The 24036-nt window shown below is 39.4% G+C and overlaps 1 protein-coding gene across 1 annotated transcript in view; it reads left to right on the forward strand.

Moving 5' to 3' along the window:
- The first annotated feature begins 498 nt into the window (after window positions 1–498).
- The window catches only part of CNOT4 (CCR4-NOT transcription complex subunit 4), a 1808607-nt gene continuing 1785069 nt past the window's right edge, over window positions 499–24036 (forward strand). The window contains exon 1 of the mRNA XM_044087468.1: window positions 499–711. The gene's annotated coding sequence lies outside the window, so the exon portion shown is untranslated. The remainder of the gene's footprint in view (window positions 712–24036) is intronic.

Here is a 24036-nt window from a genome sequence, read left to right on the forward strand (position 1 = left end):
ATACGGAGTCCATATGCTGCTTAATTGTCATTTATCTGAGTTTGTGAGTAGCGTATAAAGCGTTTTTTATAAGTACCCACCCTTTTATTATACAGCACACTGGGAAATAAAGGTAACTAGTATTGCCTCGGTAATATATCAATAATACAAAGCCAAACACTTGGTTATATTATAAGCAGCCTCTCCAATACAGTGGCTCGAGGTTTAGGGATGTAGAAATATGCATCACTTATACAGGTTTTCCAAATTTTACAATCTGTTGCAATACAGAGCAGGAAGTCATCTAAAATACCAAAGCGCCCGTTTGAAGAATTTAAGTATGCATTTAGTTTAAAATATGCTATTACTGTGCAGAGTACTTTTCTGAGTGACAGTTTGCTTCGAAACTAATCAGTTTGGGTTATAATCGTTTATAGGGGCTTGGGCAGGCTTTCACTTTTTCACTACAATTTCCAAAATGCTCTGCGGTTTCTAATGCTGACGTAGTGCGTTTGCGCGTTAGATCCTTAGAGTTGTATTCTAATGTAAGATGGTGGCTAACTAGTGGTGAAAACCACAAGAACCCTGATATAATAGGAAAAACAGAGGACTTAAAAAGGCGCTAGTCCCAGGACACGGTCACCCAAAGGATACATGTATTTGCACTCGCCTTATTCTGTATTCATCTAAGCAACTGATAATTGCCCTGTGGAGCGGAGCAGTTTACTAGGGGTGAGTGTTTCTTAAGGGAGGGTGTAAGGGGGTGGGGAGCTGATTTTACAAGGAGGCTTCGTTGGGACGTTACAGGCCTCATTTTTGGGCATAAAAGCAGTAACAACTGCTTTCCAATTTCATTACAGTTGTGTGTTGGTGTAGTATAGAGTCTTACCTTGATTTGGCCAGCCATTGTAAACAGACAGGAGGGGGCAGCAGAGCAGGAAGCTAGGCCGGGCTTTTCACATTTGCTGTTCGAAAGGTTCCCTTGGAATCCAGAGCTTATTCCTATTTCCTTTTGGTGCAGTTCAGCGTTTGTTTATATTAAATATCATTGTCTGGGACTTGCATTAATATTGAGTCTGACAGTCCTTGCAGATTTGGGGAATTCCTTTCCTTTTTTGGCAAATGTTTACGTTTATTGCTGTGAAGTGCTTGGTACGTTAATTAATACACAGCTTACCATTTTATTGATGGTTCATATGTGTATTCTGCAAGGATAAACAGTTTTTCAAATTAAAGTGTTTGTTTTTGCATTATGTTGTTTCCAATGACTTGCTTGCTGTTAGAGAAGAACCTACGGACGCCGAAAGTAAGTATAGGATTTGCAAATAGAAATGCATGGATAGTTTAGATTTGTGGTAATCAGTTTTTGAAGTATGTCGTTGATAAAACAGTCTCGCGGAAACTTTCTTTTTCAAATGTAGTTCAAGTTCTAAAGTCTTTGTTTTATTCAGTTTAGTTGTAATTTTTGGTTTGAGTAAATTGTGATTCACGCAACATTAACGAGGTGTCAGCTAATTATTTTTACGAATATGCACTTTCTGTCCCGAATTGCGAGTGTATATGAGGTTTTATGGGGTTGTCATTGCTGCAGATTGATTACGTACTGTGCATATGGAGACTTGAATTAAATTTTAAATCTATAAATACTGTGGTATTTTCATGCACCGTGAGTTATGTGCATTGAAAAGGTGTGCGTTCAGTATTGTCCAGTATGCTGGTGAGTGATGTATGTATTTTCAAAATACCTGCACTTTATTTGTATAACAGTCCTAACACATTGTTCGGGGATATGTTTCTGTTTGTTGTATATCAGTGTTTGTTTATTTGTATGCATATAGTATGTGCATTGAGAAGCTTTGTGTTTTTCTAAGCAATTTTGTTCTGCACCTTAGTCAGTGACATTGTCGTTATTTGCAAGTAATGTTTTCATATTTTGAGAAAAGCCAATCTTGAGACATTAGTGATCATAATGAAGATAGCATATTCTCCAGGTTGTAAGGGCAGTGTGTGTTTGTAGCAGCACATAGCTTGTTTCATTTTATTGCTTGATTTGAAGGTGGTAGGAACAGGGCCTTTTACTCATAACTTATGTTTAACATTTGGTTGCTTAGGTTCTGCATTCCAAATATGAGTCTTTTCTTTGAGTGCTTAACGGTGAGAGAATGAAGAGATGTTTGTAGAGTACTTCTAGTACAGACTGCACATGCATTTTGGTGTGCATACATCAGGAGATTTATGCATGTTGGTCAGGTAGAATGTGAATTTTGTTTGTGGTTGGTAAAGAATGTTAGATGGGAATAGTTTGTCCATTTCTTCACTTTTTTTTTTTTTAAATTTCAGGTGTTGCTCTTAAAGTTGCTGATGTGTTAATCTGAATATTGGCAAAGTTGTAAGTCGTGATGTCAATTGATTTATGAATGTTTTCACACTTATCGTTTCAGGTGAGGCAAGTTTGAAGAATTTGCCTCCAAATTTTTGGGAGGTTAGGCATTTGCTGAGAAAAAGCTGCATTCTTTTATTGCCTTTGCTCTAATTCACTCCCTCCAAACACACACCACACTATCGTATGTTTAACATCAGGTGTTTGTTCAGATACAATGTTCTTGAGTATAGATATGTAGCGCCCTACTTTGTGAAGGTACTTGTTTTCTTTAGACATCCTGTTACCATTGCTTCATTCTCCTGGTTGTGGTACACTTGTGACACACCTGAGAACATGTTACTGTAATTGAATTACTTGAGCATTTAACGTAATGGTTTAGGTTGGGTTTTGCCTAGATGCTTGACCTGTATGACTCCTGCCAGCTCGAGTCCATTCGGCATTGTATGTAATTCATTGGCTGTAAAAAAGCAGGGTTGTACTGTAGTGGTCAAAGGAAAAGTTCTAAACTGCCTGCAGTCTGGTGTTTAATATTTGTCTGTGGTAACAACTTTCACCCCCAGGGGTGACAGCACTGAGAGGATTTAAATTTTAAAAAATTGTGTAAGAGGGATAATTACTTAAAACTCAAATTATGCCAAAAGTATTTGAATAATAATATTGTCAGTGATGCCACAACCTTGGAATAATGTATACAGAACTGTAGTAAGACAGGTAATGGTCTGTTGAGTTTTGTATAATATAGTACAAGTTAATGAAAAGGATAAATATAGATGATATTCTCCAGCAGATGAAACTAGGGTCGTCACATTTGTTTGTTCTTAATTAAAATGTTTGTGTGTATAAGAAATGATTTGAACTATTAAAGCATCTCTCCTTGTGGCATTTGTGGGGGTGGACTACAAGTGCTTCAGGATACTCCCAGCAGTTGTAGATAACTTGGCCCATGGAGAATGTGGAGCTAGAACTGGACTTCAAGTTACAGCTTGGCAGTGTTAAATATGTTGATGCAGCTGACCAAACAGTTTTGCTCAAGAGTTAATAAAATGTTGGCAGCAACACTATGAAGTGCTTTAAAATAGCCACTTGGAGTAAATAAGACTAACGGGGCTGAACCACTAAGGTTAACTTTAGGCTGCTTCTGCTTTCCACATACCATCCCTAAGTGTATACACCCACAATACATATGGTGTCTGATGTAGAATTTTGGTTTGAGTGTGTTTATGCATATACTTTAGTTCCTGTAGGGATAAATATCTGTTTAAAAGGAAGTTAACAGTGGCCACTGGTTTGTTTGTCATTAGCCATCCTAAGATATAGTGCGAAGCAGTCAGTCATTAAAAGCGTCCACAGACTACTCCAGACACTTCGGCATCTGCTTTAATTTTGCTTTCAGGGATGATTATCTGGGTAGAGATCAACAGCTGGTCAGGCTGTTAGTAGTGTGGACTGTCACTGAGCACCATGGTTGTGCCAAAAGGAGTACATTTGCTGAAGGAAATTTCAGTTGTGTACTACACTAACCACTATGTTTATCCTTTGGAAAGTTGAGGCATTACAGTGATCTTCTGTTTTAGTCTGACCATTCCTGCAAGGTTAACTTTGAAGAGAAACAAATGGGCAAGCCTTCTAAACTTGTAGTTGGTTATGCTGAAGAGGAGGGTAATTTGAGCTTAATTTGGTGTATGTGGTGTTACTGTAATGATCATGTCATTGCTTTTTCTAAAAGTTTAGAAATTTTTTACGCTGCATTAGTTACGTTACTCGGTTGGCTTCTAGGAATTTAATGCACTATACTTTAATAATCTATATGTACGAACTGGTCAGTACGGTAATAAAAACATTTTATTACATCAGGCTGTTTGATATTAACTGCCCTTTCTGAAAGAAAATTGTCATTGGTTAATGTTGTATTCCATCAGTAAGTGCCAAAAGGCATTGGGGCTGGACGTGCATAAAAATGTTGGCTTATTTAGTGTCCACTAAGAACTCTGTTCTACTTCGCTTTCCAGTTTCAAAGTGAAGCAAACTGTGCTTTTTACACAGCCCTTTGAGAGGGATACAGGTTGCCTTTTTATCCAAAAGGAGAGTCCTATCCCAGGTCCAAGTTTCAAGTCTAAGGCAAGGGGTACTTCCACACACGGGCTTTCTCTGTTTGTTTATTTTTTTTCCCCTTTCTTATTCTATGCTTTCACATCCTCCTTCAGACGATTTATCCAACTGATGACTAACTTCCTGAAATTAGCCTTCCAAGATATTTATTTTTATGTCCTAGTAATTAGCAGTTACTTTGTAATCCAGCTAATTGCTACAGTAATATTTATGTTCATGCATGTTTCCTAGTCAACAGGTTTGACACTGGTTTGTACATTCAGTGTGATAAGTTTGTCATCTCATATGTAAATGTAGGAATAGAGTTGAACTTGTTTCAAATCTACAGTCTCACTGCAGACATTGGTTTGGTTGGGCTGCATGCTGATTTAAATCAGAACTGCTCATCTCCAGACGTTTTTTATTTTCTGTTTTTCTGCATCTTCATGCATCAGTTACAGTCTAGCGCTTGCATGAATTGTGACAGGAATTTGATATCCATGTACTGCCCCCAGTTGTGAATGTTCCATTTGTTTGTGTATACATCCGTAGCACACTTTCATCTTGGAAATACTTTACTCCATACTGCAATGAGTACCCTCAACAGCCAATTCTCCTCAGCTCATCCCACATGTTGATCATATCTATTGTGACTTCAGCTTGTTTTGTTGCTTTCTCTGATTTCATTTTCCTCAGTGATGTCCTTCTTGTGTGAATTTTTCTTCCTCCTCCATTGTAGCCTGTGCATAGGGCACTGCAGCTTCTTTGGAGTTTTCTTCATTCAGAAACTTTTGGAAGTACTACTGTCTGTTTTTGTGAAAACTCAAACCACAGCACAAACTAATATAACAAGAAAGGAAAAACGAACACAGCAAACATCTAAACTGTTTAATGTGTGATTTTGTCTGTAGTTGCACTTGACTTCCTCAGATCTGAGAGTCAAGTGTAACTACAGACTGAAGCGCACATTAAGCAACAATTGATCGTTTACTGTCTGTTTTTTGCCCTCTGTACTGGTGAGCAGGTTATTGGTGGCATCTGTTATGAATGGTGTCTATCATCTTTATCATTCTGTTTTTTGTTGGCAACCTGATTTAGATTTGGTTTGTTTAAATTTTTACAAAAGGGTAGAGCACTAATCATTTCTGACCAGTTTTCTGTCCCATCTTGGGGTCAAAATCTGACCAGACTTGAAAAATAGACAAGTTCATTAATACCTAAAGTGAGGGTAAAACAGTACAATGGTAGAGTAGTGCTTTGGATACCTAGTAAATCCAGTGTATTAAATTCCCAAATGTATGAGTTTCTAAACATTTGACAAATTAGAATAAAGTTAGAGATGCGAAAATGAGCGGAGGATCTTAATGGATTTGTTTGAGTGGAGAAGAGTAAATGTAGACTTGAGTGATGTAACTTGAGCTGTAACTGGTTCTGTTTAACTAAATGTGATTTCTGTGAATGAAGAACATTTGGAATAAGTGCATGACTCTGATTTCTCAATTTGGCCTTTAGAATTGAGAATGCATGGTCAGAGAGATGTAGCTTGAATTGTGGGATTCCCATTTTAGAACGGGAGTAGTTCAAGTTTCTTAGGTTGTATGTGTGTGTTTGTGGGGGGGGGGGGGGTATGGCTTGTTACTTTTTGAGGTTAAACGAGGGAAAATATATTCATGTTCTCGCCACAACATCCCTGATCCAGTAGCTGTCACTCAACAAACCTTTTCCTCTGTCGAAACCTGGCTTTCTGATAACCAACTCGTATTAAATCCAAAAAAAAAAAACCTAAAACACTTGCCCAGCACAAAGCCACTTTCTCTATATCCTTTCTCAACAGCACCATTATTAAACGTGAACCTGATAGTAAACTACTTGACCACAAATTAAAATTTGGTATTCATATTCAACAAAGTATTAAAAAAACTCACGTGAAACTTGGACTTCTCTTCCATAATCAAAAATTTGTCACCTTTCTCCGAATTCTTCCTCGCTCGGGCGCTATTCCTACCCTGCTGACTCTGTCCTTACACATGTTCAGGCATCTCGTATCCCTAAACTAGAGCAAACCTATAACAAAATTGCCAGATTTGCCGCCAACCTTACTTACAAATCTCACCAGTGTCTTCCCCTTAAGTCACTTCAGTGACCAGAATTCTCCACGGTCTGTCCTATATGAACCCTCCTCCTCTCTCCATCTCCAATTTAGTCTCCTTCTATAACCCCCCCTTATCACCTCCGTACTGCCAGTAAACACCTCCTTCAGTTATACAAACTCAACAAAAACATTGGTGAGACCCTTTACAAATACTTTGTAGCCCACATTTGGAACTCACTCCCACTCAGTGTAAGAAGCATTCAGTATAAATACCTGTTAAGAAATAATTTAAAACTTTTTCTCCTGAAGATTTGGTCATACCCTTGTCAAACCCCCCCACTTGAACTAGTCTCCTCCCTTCTCATCTTGTATGTTTTTCCCTGTCAACTCTGTTTCCTCCTGGTAGTTGCTCTAGCAAACTGTATTCCAACTGTACACTCCTTAGTGTAATATTCTCTAAACCTTTTAATTATTTGGCGTATGCTGTATACTGTTCTCAAATTTTGGAAATTGTACTTAACTTTTTTTACGTGTGCGTTGTACTGCTGTACACAAATTTTTGACTTGTACTATAGTTCTGTAACCCTATTTTAATATTTTGTAAATATCAAAATTACATATATTATTTCTGGAGCTTTTCTCTTCTGGTCTCCACTGACAATGGGCCCCTGGCTCAGTTGGACTAACCTGGTTAATAAATATGTAGTAATAAGTAGGATTTCTTTCCCTATTGTAGATTTAGTTGGGTATGAGAGGAAAGGGCTTATTTTTGCTTTCAGAAGAGTAGGGAATGGGAATTCATTTTTGTAGGGCAGTTAGGAAGAGGTTAGAGAAGTGTCCTCTGTGTAGTGCAGGAGGAAGAGGTTAGAGATGTGTCCTCTGTAGTGCAGGAGGAGAAGAGTAATGAAAGTGGTGCCAAACTGTATTGATGTATATAGAGAACAGAATGGGGCAAAAATGGATCCTAGAGGTATACATTTTGAGTAGTTGAGAGGATAGAGAGGTACATAGCTTACTGGTAAATGGCAGTAAGTGAACTTTGGATCCAATGGAAAGCATCAGGGCTAATGCCTTGCTCTGAATGGTGGATTATAAGAAAACGGGGATCTAGTCAAAGGCTCTAGTGTTAACTCCACACCAGCAATCTTTACAGATATGAGTGAAATTCAGAAAGGTAGCACCATCTTCTACGCATTTGTGTGTGTAAAAAAAAAAGTAAAAAAAAAGTATGTGCCATTTTAAGAGTTGTCTTTCATAGGTTCATGAAGGGTTGCTAGACAAGTAGTGTTAGAGCCCTTACAAGCCTAACCATATGTATTCTGAGTTGCCCCAATTGTTGGTGTTAGGTGAGTGAAGTTTGCAGAGGTAAAGGTCTATGGTCGTTAATAACTTCCTCTGTCCAAGTGGACATGGGTGCCACCCAGCAGTGAATTTGCAGTCACCCATCCATTGATCTAGGTTGCGTTTGAAGAGTGTCAGGAAGGGGCTCTGTTTCACGAGAATTAGAAGCTTGTTCCAGATGAGTGACGGTCTCTGGGGAGATGTATCTATCTCTCCAGCATGTCCTGCTCATGTCTGAGGTTAGGTTAAGATCCTTGGAGCCAATGACCCTCATCCAAACGCTACACACTCATAAATCAAACTGCATCAGGGCTAGATCAGAGACTGCCTTCTAAGCCAGACGCAGGTCACCCTTTATCAACCTGTAGGAGGCAGAATACAGTGCCAGGGCTTTCAGTCTTTCTGTGCAAGACTTGTTTTGTGTACTCTGCAGTTTCTTGGTGAAATATCTCTGTGGTCTCTCGAGTTGTTGCAGGTGTCTGTTGAGGTGTATGCAAAAGGTAGCATTGTGCTCCTCTCAATTATTGGTCTATGAGCCAAGTGTAATAGAATTATAACTTCCTTAGATCTAGATGTGATAGCTTTACTTACAAGAAGTGCCCCGTAGGATTTCCTTAGAATTATGGATATGTGGTGGTTAAAGTTCAGGTTGCTATCAAATGACTACCTAGATCATGTACCACTGGGTCTACATTTGGTGGGGGGGGGGCGCCGTCTATAATGCAATTACCAGGGATGTCGGCTTTCTCAACAGGAGTAATAATTTTTTTATGTTTAGCTGTAATCATTGGCTTTGGCACCAGTCTGCAGGATATTGTTATCATTGGGGGACTTGATTGTTCCCAATTTGCAATCATCAGTGAACTTGGTCAGCCACAGGCTGTCCAAGTTTGCCTGGACTTCTGAGAAATCCCAAACAGTAAGGGGCCCAGCACAGAACCCTGTGGTATGCCACTGGTGAGTGTAATTTGTGCTAGAGGTGAAGTCAACCTCATTTACAGTGCATGTCCTGTTTGGTGAGCCAGTTGTCTACCCATCTGGTAATTTAGGGGTAAATTCCCAATTTGGAGAGTTTCTCTATTAATACCTGAATGAAGGATTGTGTGAATTGCCTTGACTAGGTCAAGACAGGTGGTATGCGCTGTCTTTTCCTAGTCCAGAGCCTTGGTGACTCTGTTAACCATGTTTAAAGGGCATGATCTACCTTTACCGAATCCAAACTGGATTGGGTCCAGAGTATGGAGATTACAATTGTCCTTGTTAGTGAGATCCATGATGATTCTTTTCGTGGCCTTGCAGATGAGGCTAGTCAAACTTATGGGCCTATAATTCCCAGGGTCGGTTGATGGTTCCCCTTTGTGCAGAGGGATTACTGTTGCTGTCCACCATTCTGGTGACACACAGCTAGTTCACAGGATGTGGTTAAATAGGAACCCAAGTGGGTCTGCTAGATCACGTTTTACATTGTTAAAAAGGCAACCTGGGATATTGTCTGGTCCCACTGATGCTGTGCTTTTGGCCTTTGAGAGTGCTGATGTGACCTGCTCTCGAGGTAATAGTCTGACGAATGGTGGCAGGTATACTTTGGGAGATGACTGGAGGGGACAGGGGGTGAAGTTTGCTCCAGATCTGTCAGCTAGCAGGTTGGCTATTGCCTCCGGTTGAGCAAAGGTGGTGCCATCTACAACCAGTTCAATGCATAGCTGTGTATTCCTTTATAGATTTTAGATGTAGTTAAAAATTGCCTTTTGATTATCCTTGGGTTGATTATCCTTGGGTAAGGAGGCTAGTTTTGCTTCGTAATTCGCTTTGGAGGACTTGACAAGGTCTGTAATTTGTTTGTTACACCTAGAGTGGGATTTATTCCACTGCTGAGCCAGTTCTCTCTTGTTCTTTCTATTAATGTTAATGTCAGTCAATGATTTGCGCAACTTTTAGAAGCGAGGTGTGGGAGCCAATCAGCATATGCATGACAACCTTGGACAGCTCATTATGGAATGGCAACTGTCAAAGAAACTTGGAAAAAAGACAATCGTGTGTAAAAGTATAAAGGCCAAACTGTAGAGTTAATGTTGCTAGGTAATCTTGCCACCTGTCTGTTGGCAAGCCAAACAGTGATGACCACAACACCAGAGGCAGACAACTTTGTCCACTATGTATCAAGTGGATTATCTGCTTCCAAGCCGAACATCAGGAGCAAAACAAAGAAGTCTGTACACCAAAAAGTCAGGGCAAGAGCAGCAAGGAGCAGAGTAGTCCTAAATGGGCATATAAAAAAGAGAGAAGAGCAGAATCTGTAAGGAAATGTTAAAGCAGTTTGAGAGTGAGTAGAGATTTAACACCAAAAATTTGTCCGATTAAGAGGAGATTTCACATTAGTGGTCTGCTTTAAAGTCTGAGAGGTTAGTTTATGTAAGTTAGTAAATGTAACTAAAATGCCTTGGGTAGCTATGTTGGCCTGAAACTTGGCTATGGTAGATTTTATCAAGCTCCTGAGTTTTTCTTTGAGTGAGAAGGCCTCAGACTTTCTGGGAATTAGTCTTTCTTTTGGTCAAAATATTTTTCTTTTTCTTTTGTTATAAAGCTTTGTATGTTAAGATCCCATCATGTGAGTTTTTCTCTGGAACTTGCTCTTGTTTCTATGGGGTACAGCTGCATCTATGCAGCCTTCTTACTTTGGTTGTTAACTGCTTTGTTAAAAAAAAAAATTACTTAACCTGATTAGATAAATGTTTAAACCATTTTTGGCAGCCAATATTTTACCATTTGTATTGGAAAGTGGAAATTACCATAAAAGAATTTGATGCGAAATGGTGTTGTGTTTTGACTAGTAGAAATGTATTAATGTTACAAACACGTTGTAAATTCAAAATGCCTACAGAAATGTCAGATATGTAACCAGCCCCTCAAAAAAAAAAAAAAAAAAAAAAAAAAAACTAGATTTCCGATTAGAAGGGGTGCTGGAAGATGTGCAAATTTGCTTGAAGTGTAGAAAATTGTTTGGGTATGTTTGGAATGTTCATAGAATTCATAGTTTTATAGACGAGTACTAGGCTAGCTGCCTTTGAGCCATTGTAAGTCTAGCCAGTTTTCCTTTTTATGCGTGAGATAACCTATCCCATTTGTTTGTAGATTTTCCTTGCCCATCACATGGACAATAATTGTATATTACAACTAATGAGAATAACTGTGACCATACCACAGATAATTTGGGGAGATCCATGCATGATGGATTGTGCATGCAGTAACTTTGTTTACCTTCTCCAAAGCTGAGAGTGTGTTTTAGGCCTGACTTGGGGAGAATTTGCTGTGACTTTTTAGGCCTGACTTGGGGGGAGTTTGCTGTGATTTTTTTTAACAGCCATTTATTTTTAAATTGCAAAATATGGATTTTTTTTGGCTGTGATTTCATGTGTATGGCGCAGCGGATAGCATTGTCGCCTCTCCGCAATAGGTTCTACACTTCACTTCAGTTCTCAGCTGTGGTGCCTTCTGTGTGGAGTCTGCATGTCCTCCCTGTGTTCACGTGGTTTTCCTCTCACATTCCAAAGACCTGCAGTAGGTGATTTAGACTCATTAAATTGGCCATAGGTGTTAATGTGTGTGTGGTGGAAAGCCGCTGCAGGCTAGCCACCTGGTGGTGTGAATCTTGGCTCTAGATGATTGTCACTGTTGAAGGGACACCCCAACCCCATGTGCAAGAAAATGGGGGGAAAAGGAGTGATGGGTTTCATGTTTCTATTGTAAAAGCTGTGCACAACTGCTATAGTTGCACGGAACATGAATGATATACAAAGTTAGAGTTCAGGTTAGTGCAATTATTTGACCTCATTCTGCCTTTTTTGTTTAAAGAAGTGTATTGGAATTGCAGTGGTTGGGTGGTAAAAAAATTACATGGCTGTTGTCATTTGGAAATGAAAGAAAAACATTGGACTTTATTTATTTAGATAGTACTCAACATTTGTTGTAAATTTAAAAGTGCTGATCCATAGGGCTAGTTTCGTATATTGGATGAGACAAATTGTGGCCTCCATCTGACTGATGTGGTGGTGGCTCAGGTGGAAGGAAAAGATCCCACAGCATTTCTCAGAGAAGAAGAAAAGTTCCATGGTGACCTGGTCATATTTCCCCTATCGGTATGAGTATCACTTCAGGTGTCCTCTTGGAAAGAGGCCATTGGCCTAGTGGGATTAATCTTGGTCAGTAAAAATAAAAGTTTATACGTCATACTAGTTATTAAACAGTCTTGGCCTGATTTTTTTTTTTTGTTTTTAGATGATGTGTACTGATGAGTGTTGTTTCTGGAATAATTTACACTGTGCAAAAATTCCTTAATTATATAGCAGTTGAGTGGAATGTGGTCCACATTTTTAATTGGAGAGGGAACATCATTGTCTGTTTAGTGATGCCCAAGACTTTCTCATATAAATAAAAATGTTAATTTACTGGATAGCTGTCCTTAAGAAGACACTTAAATACATCCTCATGTATTCTGACCGGGAAATGATTGTTATTTTGTTTATTTGGGGGGGGGGGTGTATCGATAGTCACTCGTGGGTAAATTTATAAATAGACACCAGATTCTAACCTCTTGCATAACCATGTTAAATCGGATAACCCAGTTATTTGAATTTCATAGTGTAAAATTGTTTCCGTTGAATTATTAACGGAGTTGGATTATTTTGTAGCACATGGAGTGCTGTGAATATTCTTTTATAATGGGGGGGGGGTACTTTGGTAAAGACTGATGCAATCTGGACTCCTGCTAGGGATGGTGCTGACCAGCAAATAACAGTGAGAGAAGGTAAAACAGCCTTTAAGAGTTATTAGAACTTCACGCTACCTCACTTGGACACTACATTTTGCCTCAACCTTGGAAGCTGTTTTATCTTCTACCATAGGGGTGCTTAATTTCCGTTTAAGTGCCCTGGCTTTTTTTTTCTTTCATATGTTGCCTTGTCCCACAAAAAAGTTATTCTATTAAGCCATCCAAGGATTAGTCGGGCAGAAAATGCATATTGATACAAAATCTGCTGTTGTCAACCTTTAAGTTAGAACAACATTTAAATACGGTCTCTGGTTTTGAACCTTTGTTTCTTCCATTAGTTTTGTATTTGTCTGGAGTTCTTACCCAAAGAAGGCAATGGGTAACAGTTTTGACAGTGCTAACACTGACTTTCAAAGCTGGTAAAACATTTCACCGTTCTATATGTTGATTTTGCAGCCAAACTTTTTTAAAAAGCAATAAAACATAATTGAATTTTTGTACTGCTCTTCTTGTAAGTGGCAATTTTTTTATGTAGTTTTGTATTTATGCAGCAAGTCAGGGGTGTCTCTCTCATTTTTTTTTTTTTTTTTTTTTTTTTAGGGTAGGGGGTTGTCTTGACTAAAAAATCTGTATAATTTGGTTAATTTTCCATCCGTTTTTTGCTATTACAGTTTGCAGTTGCATCCTTTGCCAATTTGTGGCATCTATTCAGCGTCCTGCTGTGGATATCCTTAATGTAGTAGGTTCAGTACACAGATTTTTTTTTTTTTTTTTTTTTTTTTGTATGCAATTGCTGGTTAAACACTGATAGTGCTTTTATTACCTGGTAATTGTTAAATCCGTTGGCTATTTACCCTACTAAATAAGCACATCTTTTATGAAATCTCATTTTTCTGTTGGTCATTTTGCATACAATATTGTGGAGGTTAATATGATAGGGGATTTAAAATATTTAATGTTTTGTGGTGAATATTTTCTGTTCATTGTAGCAAATGTCTAAATTTTTCTGTTTGGAGTGTTTCTCCCCAGGGATCTGCTGAAAATAAGCTCTGTCCTAGTCAGACTTTCCTGGTCGACAAATGTTAAACAAGTTTGTATTTGCATTCATTAATCAGTTTCTTTTCCAAGTGTCAGGTTTGTCATAAAAGGAAGAAATGGTGTAAGATTAATGTACATTCAAAATGTTCGTATAAACATATTCTATGCAAACAATATAAATGGTGGCTCCCAGATATCATAGGCTTTCACAGAGCAGTAGTTATATTTGTTTTACTCTCTTAATTAGCTTCTACATAGGTCTAAGACAAAACTGAACTTTATTTCTCAGTTTTCAGGTCCTGTCATAAGATCTACTTGCCACACTTTCTCCACCTCATTATTTTCCACTTGCTCTCTCTTTCGGTTGGTTGAGCCTGTTGGAGTTGTAGGTTTAATTATGTGTGTTTTATTTCTGTGAAATTGTTCATGTAGATCTGCTGCTCTTGTTTGGCAGTTTGTCAATGCAGTTCTACAAATTCCAAGATTGTAGGACTAATTTGGGTCTTCAGCTTGTGAGTTAGTTTCTTTAGTCCTTAAAAGACGTATCAAAGTGCTTTTTCATGCCTTTACTTATGTTTATCTGTATGACCCACTAGGGATAACTTCTTTTGTTAGGTCGAAGTCTGCAAAGTGAGTCTCTAGTTCCTGGAGTTTTCTCATTCATAATACCATAGACATGACATTCACATATCCAAAAATGTATGCAGTCAACGTACCAATCCCGTCCTACAACTCCAGCGTGCATTACCAATTTGAGGGAACACATGCTTCATTTTGCCTGGGGTCTAAATATATTTAAGAAACATTCCCAGACATATATTCTAAGTCTTCTTGGCCTTATGGAATACTTGGAGGCTAGACATGTCCTTACCTAGTCCTCTGAGATTAGGGGTGCTTCCAAGTGTTTCAGCCAGTGCTAAGTTTAGTTTAATTTATAACTGTTCCCACCCCCCCCATAAAAGAGCTGAATTAGTTGATGCATCTTAATTTGTTTGATTTGTTTGATATAAACATGTACCCTTTTACTAATAATTTGACATGTTTTGAAGCCCCTTGGTCTTGGACTTAATTTGGTCATAGAGTATCTGAATCTTTTAGCTTCACCAATTTAAATTTCTGTTTCTTCTACCATGTTAATGCTTTTTCCCAATATCTCAGCTATGTGCCTCTTGACTATCATTTCTTTGCGACTTGATTTCCCGCTTTGTCTAGTCTCGTACATCTGGCAGTACTATCACTTTCTTATTTCTTTCCTTCTTTGTCCACAAGTAGACCATTATTTATCAACCTCACAGAAAATGAGCGAGATGATTTGCCAACTTCTCAAGATGTTTCACTCCTCGTGTTGAGGCAGAACTATTTTGCTTTGTGCTAAAAAGCTTCCTGTTATCTTCATGAATTTCATTTTGTATGCAGTACATGTATATCTCAACTAGGTAGCTGTAAATATCCTGTTAAATGTGGAATACCCAAGCACCCATACTTTTTCATACCGACTCTCTGGGGGGGTAAGAAAGTCTACCTAATACACAAGTGGTAAAATAAACTTTGGCATTTGTTTTATTCATTTGCATCATGCCTGAACTTTTTTTATTAACTTGTACACAAGTCTAGCTTATTCTGCCACTGTCACCCCTGTGCATACCTCCTAAATACCTTGTCTCTAGGATCATAATAAAATATAACAAGCTAATCCAAAGTTACACAGTTTGCTGACTGCTAATGCTCTTTTATTTTATGCATCATAACATCCTGCCATAGTCCTGTAACATTTCAAATAAGACTAGCAATTTTTTTTATTTACCAAGTCAGTTAAGACTTGTATCCCCCCCAGGACTGTGACCAATGGCTTCTGTCTGTAAACTGTCAGCCCATTTATTCCGAATGACTGACTAGTAGCAAGGCATTCCTTGTTTAGCCAAGAGCTGTACAACCTATTTGTCCCTGCCCTGGAATACCATTTGACCCTTTGCTCCCCAATAGGACTCAGGTGGTGGGTAGCAGGGCAGCTTGCTGATCCAGTGAGTTGACCTATCCTCCCATGCTGAGAGCAACTTTTTTATTTGGTGGTAGTTGAAGCCCTGATGTTGCTGCCTTTCACAGTTAAGCATACCTAGTTCCGGTTGGCTGATAATGTGAGGTGCAGTTGACAGTGTGAGCTTGGCATGCTTAAATTCACCTGGGTGAACATGGGTCATAGCCTGTCAAGTAATGGGCCAACCGGCAAGAATACAAATCTTAAGGACACCCTCCGCATGCCCTATCCACTGAACAGCTCATAGAGGGTGGTTTAAAGTTGGTGCTTTGGGCACTAAATCTTCAGAACGTTTCCAGTGAAGTGCACTCTTCCCTTTGGGCTTTGTGAGTGATGGTCTGCTAGTGCTTTAGGACTGGGTGGATAAGTACTGTGTACTTTCCATTTAATCAATTTTTGTGAGGAAAAGGGTATAATTTTCCGTCCAACTTGGGACTAGGTTAGAGCTAGTGTTTTTGGTGGTTGTCAAAAAAAATTTTACCTCAAAATTGGATTTTCAGTCGGGAGGTGAGACTGGCTTATCAAGACTCTGCTCCCCACTTGTCCAGACACTTTTTTTTTGGTAGGGTCATGGACTTGGCTCCTAGATTTACAGTTCACTCAAAAAAAATCTGAAAAAAAAAATGTATGGGAGGCTGTGGGCTTTACCCTGGCTTCCTCTTCACCTCTGCAGATGATGAGCGACTCTCTGCTTTGGATACATCAGGCTTGAACCACTCATCAGTTTCTCTCAGTCCCTTTTTGAGTTACTCGCCAGAAGGCTGCTAAGGACAGAGATAAATGTGTTTCTTGAGGCTTTCTCTGTCCTCTTTGGGCAAGAGAGCAAATTTATTGGTGTCGGAGGAGGAAGTGGACATTATTCCTTTGCAACGCTTGATTTCTGGGGAAGGACTGGCCTACAAGGAACTTGTTCTGCAGGGTCTTCCAAGAAAAAAGTACCACCATAGGGAGGTTTATTTTGGAGTATTTTCTTATGAGGGGGCCAGGTGCATCTATGCAGATATTTAAATGTGCATAGAATTTGGCAGTAAAAGGGTTTCACGTAAGGCACTGGGATCAAGATAGAAGGGAATTTTTAAATCTTACCGGGTCATCTCAGTTTTACTATGTGCGTTTTTTTTTTTTTTTTATATATATATATATATATATATATATATACTTTGAATAAGGAGGTATTAGAAGGTGATTCCAGCTTCAGTCCTAAGATGAATGCAACTGATTTGTGGTATAGTTTGACCAGAGAGGTGTATGTTCATCATGCTGATAACTGCATTAATAGCTTTAGCTATATGGGTTATATCATGCCAAGGATATATAGCCGGCCAGATTCCAAGTCTTAGGGCGCCAAGTCCTTCAGAGCTTTCCTGGTGCTAAAGAGTACCATATTGCACATTTTGAGGGTCTATGTTTGGCTTGTGCTGCTCCTTTACTGGGGAGATGAAGTTCCTTTGAGCAGGACAAAACTTCCACTTTATAGACTATTATTGTATTGTGCTTGCCTGCTTAGCAAAGTTACTTTTAAGCTTTTTAGGTACATATGTTTTAATTGACTGTCCCAAGATGTAAGTGTACTTTTAAGTAGGAGGGCTCTCTTCTGTAATTTAAAAAATTTAAAGTAACTGAAAAATATATTTCCTTGGAGAAACTGTTTTAAACATTTTGCCAGCCCTTAAAAGTAAATAGAGCTTTTTAACTGTGTTTTTGTAGGGGAAAAAGGTGACACTCGAAATTTGTACCAGCTTTTGCTGCTTGTTTTCTCTGGGAAAGAAGCACCATTTTTGACTTTGGCCATGGAGCAAACTACCCAGTCCCATGGTCTGCCCTTCCAACCGCAAAAAGATCAACAGTCAGCCTCTGCCACCACAGCAAACTAGCAGCTTGCTTTATAGGTTCATAGGTTTATACTAGGCTATCTGCCCTAAGGCATTTATAAGCCTAGCCCAAATTTTTGTGGCTTACGCCACCCCTTATATGAAAAAAATACTGTGCCCATTAGTTTGTTGTGCCTCTGTCCAGCAGTGACACAGAGATGATTCCCGGGGTAAACCTACGATCTCCCATCCACAGGTCAAGATTTCTCTTGAACAAAGCCAGCGAGGTGCTCTGCCTCACATGGACCGGGATTTTATTCCACAGCATAGGGAGTCTCTGAGTGATAAATCTATCCCTCCAGCACGTCCTATTTATACCCGTGCTAAGGTTTAAGTCGCTCTAGTGGTTTTGGTGGATTTGGATTTTTTGAGGTGGAGCATGTCCATTAATTCCGGGTTGGACATGGCCTTGTATGTCAGGCACATGTCACCTCTGAGCAGACGGTATGCGACTGAATAGAGCTGGAGTTTCTTCAATCTGGCAGCATATGACAGATTTTGGAGTCCCTTTATCCTTTTGGTGAGGAACTTTTGGGGTCTCTCCAATTGCTGCAGATGTCGGGTGAGATGCATCCCGAATGGGGCATTGTACTCGATCATTGGTCTGATAAGTGAAGAGTACAGGGGAACAATGACCTCACTAGATCTGGATGTGAATCCCTTCATGATCAGGTGGGCAATGTAGAAGGTCTTTCTAACCACTTTAGCAATGTGAGTGTCAAAAGAAAGGCCACTGTCAACCTGGGTCCCCAGGTCCCTGATAACCTCTTCTGTGCTTAGTGGATTGCCACCTATATGATAGCTTGGGGTTACCTTGTTTTTCCCGAAGGGTACGACTATACATTTTTTGGCGTTTAACTTCAGGCCATGGCTCTGGCACCAGCTATCTGTTTCCGTGAGTCCCTTCTGAAGGATATCCGTGTCCGATGCACTTTCAGCTGCACATGGGTGACTCTCCATCATGGCCATAGCTTGTTCCTCACACCAGAGGAACCCACAGTAAAAGATGAATGGTCTTGACACCTACAGCCACTATGGACTAAGGGTTAGCCATATCCTCAGTGGATGATGGGGTCCCATTTATGGGTAAGGGAGAATGCCTCTTATTGCTCCTGAGAAGAGAACAGGGAAGGCTTCTCTGTTTAGTCAGGAATGCTGTGCCCATCCCTGGGGACGCTGCTGTTGCCATTAGTAACACTGTTGGCCCCATTTTTCTTTTCAAAAAGAAGCTGCAAACTAAATGTGTATCTATTCCTTTCATATTTCCTTCGGAGTAGTTTACTGGGTCTGGCTCGGGATTTAATTCTGGCTGTTCCCTCTTACAAGGTGATTTCTGGTAAAATGAAAGATGTGTGTTTTCCTGAAGAGATTCAAGACTGAAGTTTGGTCAGGAAAATGAAGGGACAGATGCTTGGGTTTCTCCTCAGTTTTCTGATTCAGACTCTGTAGGAGCTCAATTTTTGCTTCTGCCTGTGGGATTTTTTGTCTTTGTCTGATACTATTTATTTCTAGAATGTGCCAGTGCTGTCAGAGGGAGAACACAGAGTTCAGTCCCTGAAATACTTTGAGCTGTTACAGAAGGAATTTCCAGAATTGTCACCCACCCATCCTCTGTTGTGTCCGCTCTGGAGGATGTCTTACTGCTTGCAGTTTTCCTGATAGCCTGCGACCCTTAAAAAAACAAAAAAAAAAAAAGTTCCTCAGTCTTACGTTTTCATACACTGTTTTTTCCAAACCCGAACCAGCAACTATACCTTCAGTTATTCCAGCTGCCGCTAAATATTTGGTTAATTTCTATCCTACTTTTTCTGACTAGGATGGGAAGGTTATTGTTAAGTATGAAAAAGGTGTATGCTTCTGCAAGTTTGATTTTTTAGAATTTTGAATCGTAAAGTTCATATGTCAAAGCGTATTCTGACTAATTGTATGAGGATTGTTTTGTTGGCAGTTCCTTCTTATGAGGAAAATGTACTTTAATTTAGTTTTTTCCCCATTGTATAAGTCACTACTCCTTGTTTACTGTGCAATTATGACTCCGTTGAAGCTTCTTTCAGGGCTATGGCCACTAGTACTGTTTTGAGAATGTTTGCCTGGCTGTGTTCTCAAAACCTCGCAGATTATATGAAAAATTAGATTTTACATTCCCCTTTAGATGGAGATTGTTTTTAGGGTATCAAAATGTGTGATGAAAGGAGTAAGTTTATACTGGGAATCTCCAAGATTTTTCATCCCTCCTTTACAGAATTTCTAAGGAATTCTCTAACCCCTCATCCAGTTTTGACAAAAAACAAAATAAATAGCTTCAACAAAGTGCTGGTAAGTGGAAATGGCAAGGGACTCCCAAAAAGAATTTGGGGAAACCCTCAAAATCTCTGACAGTTTTTAACAAGTCAGAATGACTGTTTAAGGGACCTTGTAACCCCTTCCCACCATGACAGTCCCTTTTCCCTTCCAGAAAGTCTGAATCTCAAATTTTCCCTTTGGCAACAGGTAGCTTCAGTCAAATGGGTTCTGAAGATCATTCATAAAGGTTACAAATGGCAGTGGGAGGAAATTCCTCCTTTTCAGGAGGTAATTCCTCATCTACCAGACCAGACTCTTATTTCTCCTTTAACTTCACTCTGTTGCAGGGGTGATGGAACCAGTTTCTTCTTACAGGCTGAGAAAGTGTTTTATTCAAGTATTTTCTTTCGACACTAAAAACATTCTTGAAGACCTGTTCTGAACCTTTTTTCCTAAAGATGTAGTGCCCAAAGTCAGAATCTTTCTAAAACCTGTCCTCATTCAAGTTTCCTGGTAACACTTAAAAGATGCTTGTCGCATCCCTGTTCATCCAAACTTCAGGCATTTTTTTTTTTTTTTTTTTTTTGAGATGCCTTTTATTGGGTTATCACTTGTGACATTAGCAAACTTGCATTTGTATAGAAGTAATTAAACCATATTTTCAAGTTCATAGGTCCATAGACTAGGGCTTGTGGGTCATTTGAATTATAGCCAATTACCCCATGTGAGAATCAAACCCTGCCCTTTGTGTCTGTAAGGTAAACACCTTAACCAGTATGCCAATCTCTCACCTAAAAGTTCGCATATAACAAGATGTGTAATGTTTTGTAAGTCTTGTAGTCTAAGCAACATCAATTATTCCGTTCCTGCCTTCTCTTAAAACCCATTCCTCCTCCAAAAGGATTTCAGGCATTTAAGGTTGTGCGTGTCTGGATCACATTATCAGTTCCTTGTCTTACCCTTTTGACTATACACTGTACCAAGAGTACTGTTGAAAGGTTGAGTAGAAGTAGATGAGGCAGTTCAAGCTAGTTCAGTTGTTTCAAGGCAAGACAGTGGTGAGATCTGTATGAGGCTTCAGCTGCAAACTTTGCAGTCTTGTAACAAGTTTCTATTTTACTTAGGTCGGTTTGCCATAGATTTGTTAGGACAGGGGAGACGTAGAGAAGGATGGGCAAGATATGAGTCCTCGCTATGGTTGCTTTAGTTTGCTTGGTCATATATTGCCTATTCCTGTATAGGAGTCTTAGTTTATTTGCCTTCTTAATGGTTTGGGCTATATGGGTATCACATTTTAGGTTTTCTATTTCAACACCTAATAGTTTTGTGTGAGTAGTGGGAGTGATTTGGATGTTATCCTTATAATTGATGGTGAAGTCATTGTTTAGAGTAGGGGATCGACCGGGGCTAAAAAGAATTAGTTTGGGATTAAGAATCAGTTTGATGTTAGTGAACCAGGTTTCAGCTAGAGTAAAGTTATTTTGGGTCAAGGTTCGTAGCTCTTTTAAGGTAGGGGCGGCACAGACGAGTTGTGTCATCTTATATTGTACTACAGAGGCAGTGAGGTGGGGAAGAGGAGATTTGGTTGGTAAGTAGCGAGAAGAGCATTGGGCCTAGGATAGACCCTTGTGGAACTCGTGTGGATACTGAGAGTAGGAGGGACTGCTGGTCTTGCCAGAGAATAGCTTGTTGCCTGTCTGATAAGTAGCTTGTGAACCAAGATATGGAGGAGGAGCATAAGTTTAGGTATGAAAGAGTTTTGAGAGAAGGCTGTGGTTTACCATGTCAAAAGCTTTTTGACAGGTCTAAGAATATGGAAGATAGGAATAGTCCCTTGTTTCTGTAGTTGTTGACCTGTATTGGAGAAATATAATAGTGCTGTGGTGGTGCTATGGAAAAGTCTAAAGCAGTGCTGGGTTCTGGAAAGTAGATTATTTTGAAGGAGATACTGGAGTAGTTGGGAATGAACAACTCTTTCTAATATTTTGGATAAAGGTGACAGGATTGCAATAGGTCGATAGTTGGTAAGTTCTAAGGAGTTACTTCCTTTTGTGTAGAGGAATAATTGGTGATGTTTTCCACAAGGTGGGTACCTTGTATTCTGCTATTGATTTATTTAGAAGTATAGACACTGGGTAAGCTATTGCCTGTGCTAGTTGAAGGAAATTTGCAGGTAGGTTGTCAGCTGCTAGTGTGGTAGGTTTGAGTTTGTTTAGGAGTCTATAAATTACTTTGGTGGGTACTGGTTGTAGGAAAAAGTTAGAGGTGTTGTTGTTCTGTCTTGTATTTGGGGGTGGAGGGGGGGTTACTGTTGTGGGTCTATTGGTACTATTTTGAGTTTTAGCAAGGGTTTGAACAGTTTTGGTAAAGCATTTGTTAAACTTGAGTGGGAATGTTGCTCTGGTCATTTGGTAGCACTGGGTTTGGAGTGGAGGCCTTTCCTGGGTGCATTGTACTGTTTGTGGACCAGAATCTTTTGGGTTATGGACATGTTTTTCTTGCATGGTTTTATAGTAGTTCATTTTTATCAAGTTTAAGCTGTCTCTTGGCCTTGTTGCGAAGTTCAAGGTAGAGTTGCTTCATATTAGCAGTTTTGTTTTTAGGAAACTGGATCCAAACTTTGCCCCTTTTTTTCATGGTAATTTTTAGTTTTTTTTTTTTTATGGTATGGGTGGGAGCATGATGGTTTAAGATATCTAAGAATGTAGAATTGAAGTATTGTATGGCTTTGTCTAGAGGTAGTTTTAGGGGGCTCCAATTGCTGCTTTTTAGTGCATTAATGAAGTTGGTGGGTACAAAGTTCTTTTTATTTCGGATGACTCTGATGGGTTGGCTGAAGTTATGTAGTCTAGTCCTAATTAGGTAGGTTGGTTGGTGGTTACTTATACTATTGGGCAGACGTCCAGATTGTTGTGCTAGAGTTGGGTTGGATAACAGAATTCAGTCTAGGATGGATTCGCATTTGGATGTTTTGTCTGTTCTGGTTGGGGTAGATGTTGTTTGGGTGAATACATGCAGGTTGATGTGGACAGTTGGGTTTTGGTTGGAGCAGTTAAAACCAGTCAATAGTAGTCTCCTAGTAGTATGGTTTTGTGTGGTAGGGAGGTAGAGATCCAACTTGGCAGGCTTTCCAAAATAGTAATGTTATTACCTGGTGGGATGTAGCCTCCTGCAATAATAATTTTTTTATTGTTAAGTTTTAGTTTAGCAATGATTAGTTGTATGCCTTTGACCTCTTGGATGTTGTAATCTATTTGTTCTATGGTGAGGTGATTTTGAAATAATGTTGCAACACTACCTCTTTTCTTTTCTTGTCTATCTTTCCTTGTCTATCTTTCCGTATAACATTATAGCCTGGAGTTGTAATCTCATTATTATGATGATGTGGTTTAAGCCAAGTTTCAGTTAGTACTGCTATATCAGGTTGATATAGTGCTAGTAGGGCATGAAGGTCTTGTATTTTGTTAGTTATACTCCTTGCATTTATGTTGAAAAACAGGAGTGACGAGGTTGGCCTGTGGTAGAGGGGGTTTTGTTGAGTAGAGTTAGTATTGGTGTTTTTAGTGGGGCCTGGATTGGGGTGTATATTGCCGCACCGGGTGAGCACTTGGAGTAGGTAAAGACAGAATTTGGATAGTTTATGTACTAATTTAACTTGTCTAGTAGAGTAGTAGGGGTTGGCTTTGATTGTTGGCTTATTGTGCAAGTAAGAGAAGGGTTGGTAGGGGTTGAGGTCACTGGGTGAGAGAGAGAAGTTTTTTTAGTTTTAATGTAGTGGGTATAGTTTGTTTGCCATTGGGGTGGGTTAAGTATTTGGAGTTGGGTGTGGTAGGAGAAGAGGAAGAGTAGGATAAGAGTTGAGTGGAATACTGCCTTAGGTAGTTGGGATAGTTGAGAGGAGTTCATCCTATTAGACTGTGGTGTGAACTAGTCTGATGGCTTTGTGGGTAATATGTGCTAGTAAGGTGGAAATGAGAAATGTGTGGTGGAGTGTTACTATGGGAATGGTATGTGTGGTGTAATAGGTTAATTGGGTGTTTGTGAGTGTGGTCTCAGTATAAATGTAATTGATGTGGGGATGGGTGGGAATGGTGGTAGGTTAGGGGAGTGTAGTGAGCCCAAGCGTAGTGAGGGTGAGTGTAGTGGGGCACCACCCCA

This window comes from Protopterus annectens, chromosome 11.part0 (genome assembly GCF_019279795.1).
Source record: "Protopterus annectens isolate FY-2018-M chromosome 11.part0, PAN1.0, whole genome shotgun sequence".
Lineage (NCBI taxonomy): Eukaryota > Metazoa > Chordata > Ceratodontiformes > Protopteridae > Protopterus > Protopterus annectens.